Source organism: Peromyscus eremicus, chromosome 14, assembly GCF_949786415.1.
Source record: "Peromyscus eremicus chromosome 14, PerEre_H2_v1, whole genome shotgun sequence".
Classification (NCBI taxonomy): domain Eukaryota; kingdom Metazoa; phylum Chordata; class Mammalia; order Rodentia; family Cricetidae; genus Peromyscus; species Peromyscus eremicus.
Window position 1 is genome coordinate 60,418,774 of NC_081430.1, and position 12,031 is coordinate 60,430,804.

A 12,031-nucleotide genomic window follows, 5' to 3' on the forward strand; every position below is an offset into this window, starting at 1 on the left:
CACATGACCACAGAGTGGTGTGTGAATGACTGCAGCAGTCCCAGTCTGCAAAGAGCACAGATGTGGCTCAATAGCTCTGTGGATGGATCCACGGTGACATGTCTGCGCCTCAGCTCTTCCTCAGCAGCAGAAGGCAGTGAACACACAGGTGAACACACACAGCAGCAGGGACCAGTGGCAAATGGCCCTGCCCGAGAGAAGCTTGACACAAAGGGAGATAATTTATGAGTCTATAAAAAATTGATATAAAATTCCAGAAAATGCACACTAATTGGAAATGACAGAAAATAGATCTGTGGTTTCTTGAGGCCTGGGATCTGGGGCAGGGAGGGTGAGAGGGCAGGAGGACCAAGGAACCTCGGTGCGGTGGGCGCATTCACTGCCTTTCCTATTGCCCTGGGACTGCCAGTACATGGATGTAGTTTGTTTTCTGTTGCTATGGTTTAAACACCACAGCCAAAAGGGACTCGGTGAAGAAAAGGTCTATTTGGGTTATACTTCCAGTTCACAATCCATCACTGAGGGAAGCCAGGCTAGGAACTTAAGCAGGAACCACAGAAGAATGTTGCTTACTGGCTAAGCTCACTGGATAATGCTCAGCTAGCTTTTTAAAGACAGTCCAGGTCCACCTGCCTAGGGATGACACCACCCACAGTGGGCTAGGTCTTCCTATGTCAGTCAGCAATCAGAAAAATGCATCACAGATTGCTCACAGTCCAATCTGATCTAGGCAATTACTTAATTAAGGGTCCCTCTTTCCAGGTGACTCTAGTTTGTGTGAAGTTGATGATAAAAACTACCCAGGACAATGGGTATGTTAAAAACTGTGTGCTTCAAATGTGTGCAGTTTATTCCATGGTGATGTGATAAAGCTAATGAGTAACATGTAAAGCTCTTCATTGACATCAGCCAAATTTCAAATGCTCATTGGTCTTAGAGGCCAGTGACAACCCTACTGCATAGCACACATGGTTAACATGCACACCATGGACAGTGTTAGTCTAGAGGGAGAGGAGCACACAGCAGACACAGTGTGGGCCACGGTCATTGCCATGGGTGAGTATCCTGAGAAAAACACCAGAAAAAGGCTGTGGGGATGTGGTGGTTTGAATGTAACTGGCCCCCATATGCCCATAGGGAGTGCACTATTACGAGGCGTGGCTTTGTTGGAAGAAGTGTGTCACTGTGGAGGCTGGCTTTGAGGTCTCCTATGCTCAAGATACCGCCCAGTGTCTCAGACCACTTCCTGTTGCCTGCAGGTCAAGTTGTAAGAACTCTCAGCTCCTTCTCCAGCACCACGTCTGCCTGCATGCTGCCTTGCTCGCTGCCATAACGGTAATGGACTAAACCTCTGAACTATCAGCAAGCTACCTCAATTAAATGTTTTCCTTTATAAGAGTTGCCATGGTCATGGCGTCTCTTCACAGCAATAGAAACCCTAACTAAGACAGAGGATCTTGGCAGATGCTGGTACTGCTGACCATAGGTGTGTCCAGGCCTCTGAGGACTCTGGTGGGAAAAAGACCCTTCCTATCTCCATGCCAGCAAAGGCAGAGGTGTCAGTGGCCCCCAAGCAGGGTGGTGAAAATATCAAGTGGTTGTGCCACTGAGAGGTCTATGCTGCTATGGACTAAAGCTACATGGCTGGGAAGCAAGAAGACCTCTGTGCGGCTGGGAGAGGTGGGTATGGTTGCTTCAGAGTTTGGCTTGGGCAGCATGTAAGGGGGCAGGTGTTGAGCTGATGACGTCCTTGGTCCTATGGGTTATGATCCTGTCCCTCACTGTTCTCCCTTGGAGGGAGAAGGGCTGTGTGTGTGGGGCTGTTGGGGATCACCTGGCAAGTGAACATATCTGGTGTATGGGAGAATGGGAGCAGATGTCAGGGTCAGGGCCAAGGGGGCTGCCTGAGGAGCAGTCGACCCCCCCTCCCCCATGCTATTTGATCTTCTGCCCTTTCCGCCCTCTTGACCATGTCCTAGGATGTTAATACATAGGGGAAAGAGACTGAGCCCTGGGCAGAGGCTCTAAGTAACTGGCTTCCCGTCTCCCTTCACCAACTCCTCAGGAGTTGGAGACCAGGTCTAGGGGGCAATCACTAGTACAGGGCAGACCCCAGTCATAACTTTGCCTCTGGACCCCCATACGGGGCAGGTGCGGTGGCTTAAGCAGGCAGCTGATGAGCCTGTCCCAGCCCCACAGGGGAGGAACCCAGCTGGACTGGGGGCTGGGCTGCAGTCGAGGTCATGTTGATAGTAGGCATACCCCGGACACCCAGGTAGGAGAAATCGCACTGGGCCTCACTTGTGGGCAAACATTTCCTGAGCCCTGGGAGTCAGACGCAGGAGTGGCAGGGTGTGCCAGAGGGTAACAGAGCTCTGTGTCTGGTTAGGCAGGGCCTGGCAGACAGAGGATGATGACATTTCTCCCAGGTCTGTGGCCTGGCCTTGGTTGTCCTCTGCTTGGAAGGATGAGGTGTTTTCTCCTTGTTCTGTGCTATCTGTCCCCTGGGCAAAATTGAGCAAACCCATAAAGCCAATGGCTCTGATTGCAGAGGACGATGTGCGGCCCAAATTGCATCGTGACGCGCGCTGCCAAGTTGATAAAAATGTAATAAGTTCCAACAGGAGAGTTCCTTGCTGACAGGTGTGGCTGGCTGTGTGTAACTACGTTCACAATTAATCGACTTTCCATGGAGGCCATTTAGTGCCATTATTTATGAAGCTTGGCACAGAGTGACCAGAAGCCGTGGAAAGGAAGGTGTGATTGACTCTGGGGTGAGGTGCCCCTGGGCAGGAGGGGTGGCCTGTGCAGCATCCTGGCAGGGCCCAGTGGTCACCAGCAGAGCACCCTGTGCCTGGGCCTCGTGGGCGCAGCTGCTGTGCCGCAGGATCATCCCCTTTCTGATTGGAAATGATTGTATTTGTGGTTTGCACAGAAATTCTGCAACATATTGATTTTTCAATTACATTGGGAGAAAACGAGAATGAGATGGAAGGATTGCACTCACTCCTGAGTGGCTGAGTAGAGCTGTCTGCAGCATTTACAGAGGTAACCCCAGGTGGCCCGGGAGACCTGGCCTCAGCCAGGGACCTTGAGCAGGTCACCATCCAAGGCCTCAGAGCCGAGCATGCCTTTGGACATACAACCTTTGTGCAGCTGGGGAAACTGAGCCAGGGTGGGGAAGGGCCTTGCCCATTGGAGCTAGTGGCAGAGGTGGAACCAGAGCCTGAACTCAGTACTCAAGACCTGTGTTCTGTCCTGGGTGAGTATCTGACCAGGAAAGCTGGGATCTGCTGACTGAGGATTTAGGAGCACCCAGGGCCTGCAAGAGCAGTCAGTGTAGCCCAGGTTAGGACTCAAGGTACAGCAAAGCCACCTCCACCAAGGCCCACTGTACCCTGGCCCTGTGTTGGACCACCACTACTGTGACCTCATCTCCTGCCCCTTCTGGTATTTCAGTCTTGGCCGACGTCTCTTCCCTTCTTTGGGGTCCTCCAGGCCCTCTGTCCCTGCTGCATCCCCTCTGTTTTGCCACTTTGCTGTGGGTCTGGTGGGTCCCTGGTTTCCAGGAGGTTGAGGGAAAGGTCTCAGAGCAGAGCCAGCTGTTCACTTGAGGGTGAGGACAGGGTGAAGTGTGGGAAATGTAAAGCTGGGAGACTGCTAGAGTCTCCCCAGTGAGCAGTTTGCTAAGAGGACTGAGAGTGAGGAGCTCCGGGAACAGGTACCAGGGTCCTGGGTACTTGACCAGAGTGGAGGTTATAGATGTGTGTGCCACCCTGACCCTTACCACCTCCTCCTGTCCAGTACTGGGCTCCCTGAACCTTCCAGGTGTCATGAGGATGCCAGAAGCTGGCTGAGCCAATTTGAGAGCTGGGTGCAGAGAGGATCCTAGCCAGGTGCCAGCAAGCTGAGGCTTGAGCCCTGGAGTGCCAACTCACCAGGGCAGTACACCCCAGGGCTGCCTGGAGAAGGCAGGAGCAGGGCAGGGCTGGTCCTAGTATTGCTGTCATCCTGCAAATGGGGGTTGGGGACAATTGCAGTTGGAGACGATGCTGCCACCAAGCTGCTGGCCAAACAAATGCTTCTCTGAGGCTCCATCTAGGCTGGACTTTAATTGGAAAATCAAATTCTTATTTGCTCAGAAAGGCTCTGCTCCCTCGAAGCCATGTAAAACGTGGTGGCAGTTACAGTCCCCAGTGGTTTTCCTTCTTTAAAGAAGTAGAAAGTGTGCAAAACGAATCACACACTCATTACACCAGCTGGTTTCTGTCACAAAGGAGTTCTGGGTGTCCTATAATGTGGATAATGCTTTCTTAGCGGCGTGGGACAATGAGACAGCTGTGTGGAGGTGAGAGTGGAGAAGTGTGGCGGCAGGCAGAAGGGGCTTCTGGGACCGGGGCACCCACTCCAGTTGCTGCACATCTGGCTTCCAGTGAAGTGGTTAGGAGACCTGCCCTGCCTCCCACTGAGGGCAGAACTCCCTGCTCCCCTTACAAGAAAGCTGACCTTTGGAAGCAACACACACACAGGTCTGGGAACTCGGTGACCTGACCCTTCTTCCCAGCCTTTAGCTGGGTACAGCTCAAGGCAGGAGGCTGCTGTACCTCCTTGAAGACCAACTGTCCCCATGTGACCCAGCGCCTGGATGCTGGCCTGTATTCCTCTAGCACACCCAAGCTTCCCCTGACCTTTTCTCCTGATCTGGGGGGTTCCAGTACCAGGCCAGAGGAAAAGAGCGCAGGATGCCCTGGGCCAGCTTGTTTCTAAGAGGCCTCAGAGGGTGAGATTCAACCTGCCTGGAAACTCACATTCATTACCTGCAAGGTCTGCAGCAGCAAAGGGTGCCTTGGGGCTTCCTGGGTCATGGGGTGGACAGCTGGGCAGGAAGGAAGAACCCCACAAAGGGGAGGAAGAAGAGCTTGCGGTACAGCTCATTCTTCTCAGACACAGGAGTTGGGTCCCCAGTACCCTAGTGGTAAAGAGGGCCAAGGATTGAGGGAGTGAGGCTGTAACGTAAGTCACAGTAGTTGGTGGGGGTGAGGTGGGGGAGAACCACACCCAAACAATGACCTGAGTTGTCACAAGAGGTAGAAAGGAGCATCCCAGGTGAGGGCACCTTGCCTGGTGACCACACGATCCTGGGTCCATCTATGTATTCCCTCTGGTTCACAGAAGTAAAGAGGCCCAGAGAGGGTGGCTATCTAAGGTCCCACGGCAATGGAGGTGTGCTAGGACAAAATACTGTTCTATTGGGTCCTGAACTGGTCCCACCCCAGACTATCTCTGGGAAGAAGCAGGGCTAACATGGTCTTCTGCAGGAGCACCGTCTGTACTATGAAGGCTGTGGGTACAGCACAGGACAGGCACCAAACACGTGTCCCAAACCATGGTTCACACGGCATGGTCATGTACCTCCACTGAGCTCGTAAATAATCTCACAGGTAAAGGATTTAATTTTCTCTCATTCGTCCTGTGTTCTTGCTGCCTCGTAAATCACAGCCATTTATGACTCTCTCTTCGGCACTTTTGTGATGGCCGATAATGGTTGAGTAAGTGGCAGAGAGGATGAATTCTGCAGCAGATTTTAAACAAACGTGCACGTTGGAGCCATAAATAACATTAAACAGTGCTGGGGGGAGGCGTTCCTTCACAGGCCACCCCTGGAGCACAGCTGCAGCCCTGGGGTGGGACTCTGCCTCCCTTCAGAAGGGTCCCTTTAAAGAATGGGACCGATTCTTCAGAGTTTTTTTAGTTGTAGTATAGAAGACCCCACCAAAGCAAACATGCTCATGTGTTTGCACATATATGAGTGTGGATGTGTAAGATTGTATGGTGTGCACACGTATGTACGTGTATGTGTAGTATGAGTCTATGGAGTCTCCTTCCCAGCCTAGATTTGTAGCTCTTTGGGTCTTGGGGTGCCTCTCTGCAGGAAAGGTACTGTGTTGGCCCTCAGGCTGTGGTTCTCAATAGGTTGGGGAACGGCTGGGGGGTTCTCAGCCTATTGAGTGCCGGAGTCTGCTCCTCAAGGACTGTGGCCCTGCTGTGCTGACCCAGACCCCCCTGACCACCCCATGTCCACCAGTGTTCTCCAGGATCTGTCCCAGCGCAGGGAAGTTGGTATGGACAGGAGGCCCGTGGAGAACTCTGTGGCTAGAGCAGGGGTCCTGGGTACTGAGGCTTAGGAGAGGCTGGGCTAGAGGCCTGTGGGTGTCCCTCCTCAGCGGCTGGCTGGAGAAGGGCCTCCTCTGTTCTTTCAGGGAGTTGAGTGGCTTCTCCCCACTTGTAAGGTGTCCTTTCAATCTCCCCTCCCTCCCTCCAGGCTTGTCTGCTGAGAAGAAAGCAATCGACACAGAGGTGCCTCTGGCCCCTGCACACATGTATGTACACATAAACCAGAACACATGGACATGGGTGCACGTATGTGCAAATGTAGAGGGATGAGTAGAAGTGCACATACATGCCTATTTCCCAAATGCAAGGTCCCCAGACTGTCCATCCTGGGCCGCTGCACAGACGCCACCTGGACCATCTGAACCCACGGGCCCTGGGACCCCTGAGTCCCCATTGTTTATTCTTTGCCAGGACCTGCTCTGCCAGCAGTGGGCTTGGGCATTTCCTCATGCAGCCATAAATGTAATTGATATTCTCAGCATTTCAAGAAAAAAAAAATACGAGTATTAAAGATATACAGTACACCTCATAAAATTCTCTCATATTTCTTCTTTATGGTGGGTTCTAAAATTGGCAAAATAAATTCCCTAAAACCCATTACACTTAGTGCAGAGTGTGTTTTGGAGGCAGAAGGCGCAGAGCTGGGGCCTCGGGCTCCTTGCATAGAGCAGCGCGGTTCCAGCCTGGCCACGGGGCCCTTTTCCCCGATGCTGGATTAAATGGGAGCAGTAATTGACTTGTTCACAGCCTTTGAGCACGGCCCAGTGCCCAGCAAGCTTAATCTCCATGCTGAGGCCTCTGTCTTTCTCCAAGTAAAAAAAATGCTGTTGACTCCCCCACACTGGTTCTGTCTGGCTCCAGGGCTGCACTTCCCTGGGAACAGCCCCGTGTAATTATGTGGGTTTCCTTCCCCACAGGTGCATAGGTTGGGGCCTGGTGTCCAGGTGGGTGGTGAGCATCAAAGCCAGCCGCCTGTGAGGCCCGGTACTAGAGCTTTGCTGTAGCTGAGCGATCTGCCCACCTTAGTTTCCTTACAACTCTCTCTTAGTTTAGTTCAGATTGAAATTCATAACCCATGATTATAGATGCCTGAATTCATTCTTTATTATTTTTCCCTTTCATAAGACTCGCTTCCAAATAGCAGCAGGCCACATTATTTTCCCCCATGTTTAAAACCAATTTTATTGAGGAATAGTTTACAGACCATAAAATACATCTCTTTTAACAAGGTAAACTTGGGCCAGGGGTGGCTCTGTGGGTAAAGGGTGCTTGCTGCTAAGACTTGCGACCCGAGTTTAATCCCAGAAACCCACACGGTGGAGGAAGAGAGCTGACTGACTCCTAAAAGATGTCCTGTGACCCCACAGCTGTGCATGGCACCTGTGCATGCACACTAGTTATAAATAAATACAGGTAAACTTTATTTTACAGACTTGTTTCATGTTTCCAGAGTGGAAAAAAAAAGTGAAGACAGCATGGACACTGCTCACGTACCCCCATAACCTGCACCTCACACTATTCTGGCACATTTGATATCACTGTTTCTGATGACCTTGATGGCTTTGGGGAGAACTGTTAGGTGGCATGTAGGACCCCCCCCCCCCTCCATGTCATGTCTGTCCCTGGCCAGATGGGAGCTGTGGTATTGGAGCCACAGAAACCCTGAGGCCTCCCCACATCTGTTCAGGGTGAGCACTGTGGCTATGAGGGCAGTCAGTGCTGACCTTGATCAGCTGGCGAAAGGGGAGTCAGGTGACCCAACTGTGATGTCAACCCTTCTGTGCCGCCCTTTGGAAGAACCTTGTTCCATTCCTGAGCATGGAGCACATTTGTAAATGATCTGGAACTTTCTGCGGGAAGACTGGTCTTGTCTCCATCTCTTTATTCACTCATTTGTGTTTGGATGGATTCATGGGTGTTAATTTTATATTTTGGGTGATAACACAAAGCCACATTATGTTGTTGCTCAGACTGCACCAGCTCTGGCCCCTGGGGGCTCTTCCTGTCCTGGCTTCCATGTTTTCTGACTCTCCCATCCCTGTGTCCACATTTCTCTTTCCTGGCAGTATAGGAAGTTCCAGGCCCATCTCATGCATTTCCTGCCTTGGTTTCTCCACAGGGCTCTGTCTCCTGTCCTGGAGGATCCCACTAGACACCAGGTCTGGGTGCTGTACGCCTGCTTCCTCACTAGCTGTCAGGTGAACCAGAGAGCTGCTTGCCATCTGTCTCTACTAAGCTCAGCACGTGTGGGTCCGATGTCTCCAGTTCCAGGCCACCCCAAGCAGACATTCCAGCCTCTTCCTTTGCTCACTTGGAATGCTCACACCAGCAGTGAAGAAGTTGGTACCTACCACCCACCCTCTCTGTCCTGATAACTCTCAATTCCGGCCTGTGGGCAGTGGTGTCCCTGATGTATTGTCACTGACATTGGCAGACTCCTCTGGTGTTCAGGGAGACTTAAGGCAGCCCCTCCTCTGCATCCCAGGGAGGCTGTCTCCTACACCTGTACTGGGATGCAGTCTCTGGTCACTGCCGGCTCTCTTTCTGGAATCCAATCTCTCTTCAATGATGTTTCAAAGTCTTTCATAGATTAAGGTCTGTTCTTGCTGTGAAGCTCTGAAGTCATGTGTTACAGTTTGTGTCTGGACTATTCTCAAAGGCCCATGGGAATAAATTTGGTTCCCAGCTTGGTCTCTAGCCAGAAGGTGGTGGCAGCCTGGGAGATGCATTCTAGAAATGTTCAGATCATTGTGAATGCGTCCTTGACCAGGAGTATGATGGATTTCTTCCTCTGTATTTGTTTGTTCCTGGCAACCGGGCAGAGAGTTTGCCCCAGGTCCAAAGCAGTGAGTCTGATTGGGTTTAGATCGAAACTTCCAAAGCAAGTCTTTCGTCTTCGTAAGTGGCTCATCTCAGCTGTGTCCCCTCCAGAAAAAGCTGACTAATACCCCATGTGTCCACCGGAACCATGTCACACGCACCATCTTGTCTCATTGCCCCTCATGCCCCCTCTGTTTCATCCAGTCATCCCCACCTCACCCTGACTCCTGGCCAATGGTTGTTTGTTTTTAACTGTCTCCAGAGTTTGCCTTTTGCAGAACACTGTATTGTGGGAGCCACACAGCCTACGGCTTGCAGACCATCGGCTCTCTTCCTTTGTAATACTCATTTCATACTGCATGCCTCTTGTGGCTTGATAGCTCCTTTCTTCTTACCACTGAGTAACATTCCAGTGCACGGATGCAGGTACCAGAAATTGCTTATTCAGAGACCAACTGAAGGATATCTTGGTTGCTTCCAGTTTTAGCAGTCATGAATAAGCCTGCTATAAATATTTTAGACAGGCTTTTGTGCGGACATAAGTTTTCTCAGGAGTTGGGTAAACACCTAGGGTCTCAACTGCCAGATCATATGGCACAACTATATTTAGCACTGTAAGGAAGTGCCAGCCTGTCTCTTAGAGTGGCTGCCCCATTCCATACTCCCATTAGCTGTGAAGAAAGTTCCTGTTGTCCCCACATCCACACTGGCTGTGGGTACTGCCGTGTTTTGGAGCCTGGCCATTCTGGGATATACACAGTGGTACCTTGTTGCACATCATCAATGAAAATGATGCTGAACAACTTTCCACACCTGGAAAGTTTGACATTTGCTCATCTTTTTGCATGGAATGCTAGCTCAGACTTTTCCCTCCTGTCTAAATTGGATCGTCTGTTTTGGGTACACGTTCTTCATCTGCTATGCATGCATTTTATAAAGATTTTCTCTAGTCTGTGGCCTGCCTGTTCTCTTAGTGATATTGCCCTAGAGTAGAAGTTTTTAATTTACGAAGGTCCAAGATGTCAGTTTTTCCTTTTGTATTTGTGTTTTTGTTGTAACTGAAAAAATCATCATCAAGCCCAAGGTCACTAAGGTCCTCTGTGGTTACTTCTAGAAGGTTATACCTCTATAGTTTACATTTATGTCTATGATCCCTTTTGAGGTAATTTTTTTACAAAATGTCTCCAGTCTGTGTCTAAATTGTGATTCTTTGCGTTGTATCATCTCTTCCAAAGCCCGTCTTTCCCACTGGTTGCCTTGCTCCTTGTCGGAGGACAGCTGACAGTAACGCAAGGTGTCCTGCTGGGTCCCTGCTGGGTCCCTGCTGGGTCCCTGCTGGGTCCCTGCGGCCTTCCTCTGACCCATGCGGCTACCTTGCCAGCAAGGCCTCTGTGGCGGTGTTGAGCTTTGGAACTGGGGATTGTCTTCCAGCTCCTTCTTCCCTGCCCTGCTGCTCTTCTGGTTGTCCTCCCCTGGGTAGGCTTCTGGGTCAGGCTGTGTGGTGGCTGCAGCAATGGATGCCTAACAGGCAGCACCGTTCGGGGCTTTCCGATTGACCAGGGGACAGCCTTCCCTTTAGTTGGGCATTTTTTGATCCTTTCCTGAGTTTTGTGGCTCTCAGCGTGCAGATTGTAGATCCTATTCAGATTTTGTTAGCTTCTTATTTAGGGGAGTGTGCTGTGACTAGCATTTTTTTCTTTTTAATTTTAAATTCCAGTGGTTTATTGCTGCTAAGCAGAAAGCATTGGGCTTTTTATGTGAACCATGCACCTTGCAACCTTGTTCTGCTTTTTTGTTCCAGGAGACAGATTCTTTCAGTCATTTGTTCATCCACTCATTCATTCACTCACTTGCTCATTCATTCATAAATTGATTTTCAAATGCAGGGATTATATCTGGAGTAAATCTCAGTATCTGACGAAACTTCAATTTGCTAATTTCCTGGTGACTTTTGCGTCTCTGTTTTTGGTCTGCGCGTTCCTTCTGCTGTTCTTATCTGGTGTGGGTATGAGGACAACAGTGGTCTTACAGGGTGAGTGGTCTGCGTCTGTTTTGTGGGAGAGGTTGTAGAGACGGTAGTCACCCCTCAGATCGTTTCGAGGACCCTGGTGAAGGTGGCCCGGCATTGCTCCTTCCTGAATGTGATTAATAGCTATTTCAATTGTAAAAATAGACTTCCCATCCAAGTGCCTCCGAGGAACAGTTTGAAGAAGGAAGGCTTATTTTGGCTCTCAGTTTCCAAGGTATCAGTTTATAGTTGTCTTCTTTGATGTGGGCCTGAGATGAAGCTGATCACAATAGTGATAAGGGTCTGATGGGGCAGAGGCTCACCTCAGGGTATCGGGAAGCAGAGAGAGACCAGGAGCAAGATGCTCCCTTCACAGGCAAAGCCCAGTGACCTGTTTCCTCTGGTTAAACCTTGTTTCTCCATCACCTTCCTGGTGGTCCATACAACTTTTGAGTGTGTGTGTGGGTATGTGTGTGTGTGTTACTGGTAATGAATGCCTATCCTGATACAGATGTCCTACCACTGATCTCCATGCCTAACCCCATCAGATTTTGAGCCTGTCAATAGATTAATCGATTTGATTAATAGACGAATCAAAGCCCTCACAATCTAGTTGTCTCTAGAAGAAGTGCGTTTTACTGACCTCCTATGTGTCTCACAATCCAACCACACTGAGCATCAAGACAAACTATCACACAACCCATTTGGTTTCTCTATTCTTCCTTGTGGAGTTTTGGACCATTTCCTCTTAAAATTTCAAATTTGTAGGTGCAGAGTTGCCAGCTGGCTGTATTTTATTAGTGTTTCTGTTTCTGGATAGGCATGGCTTCTGCCTTTCATTTCTGATGTTTGTTTCAGCCTGGCTGGAGTCCTATCTCTTTATAGACCCTTTCAAAGAACCAGCTCTGGGTTTCATTGATTTTTTTTCTTTTCTAATGTCTTTTTCCCCCTCTAAGTTTGCCGATTTCTGCTCTCATTTTTGCTTCTTTTTATCTTCCTGCTTGCTATAATCTTAAATTGTTCTACCTC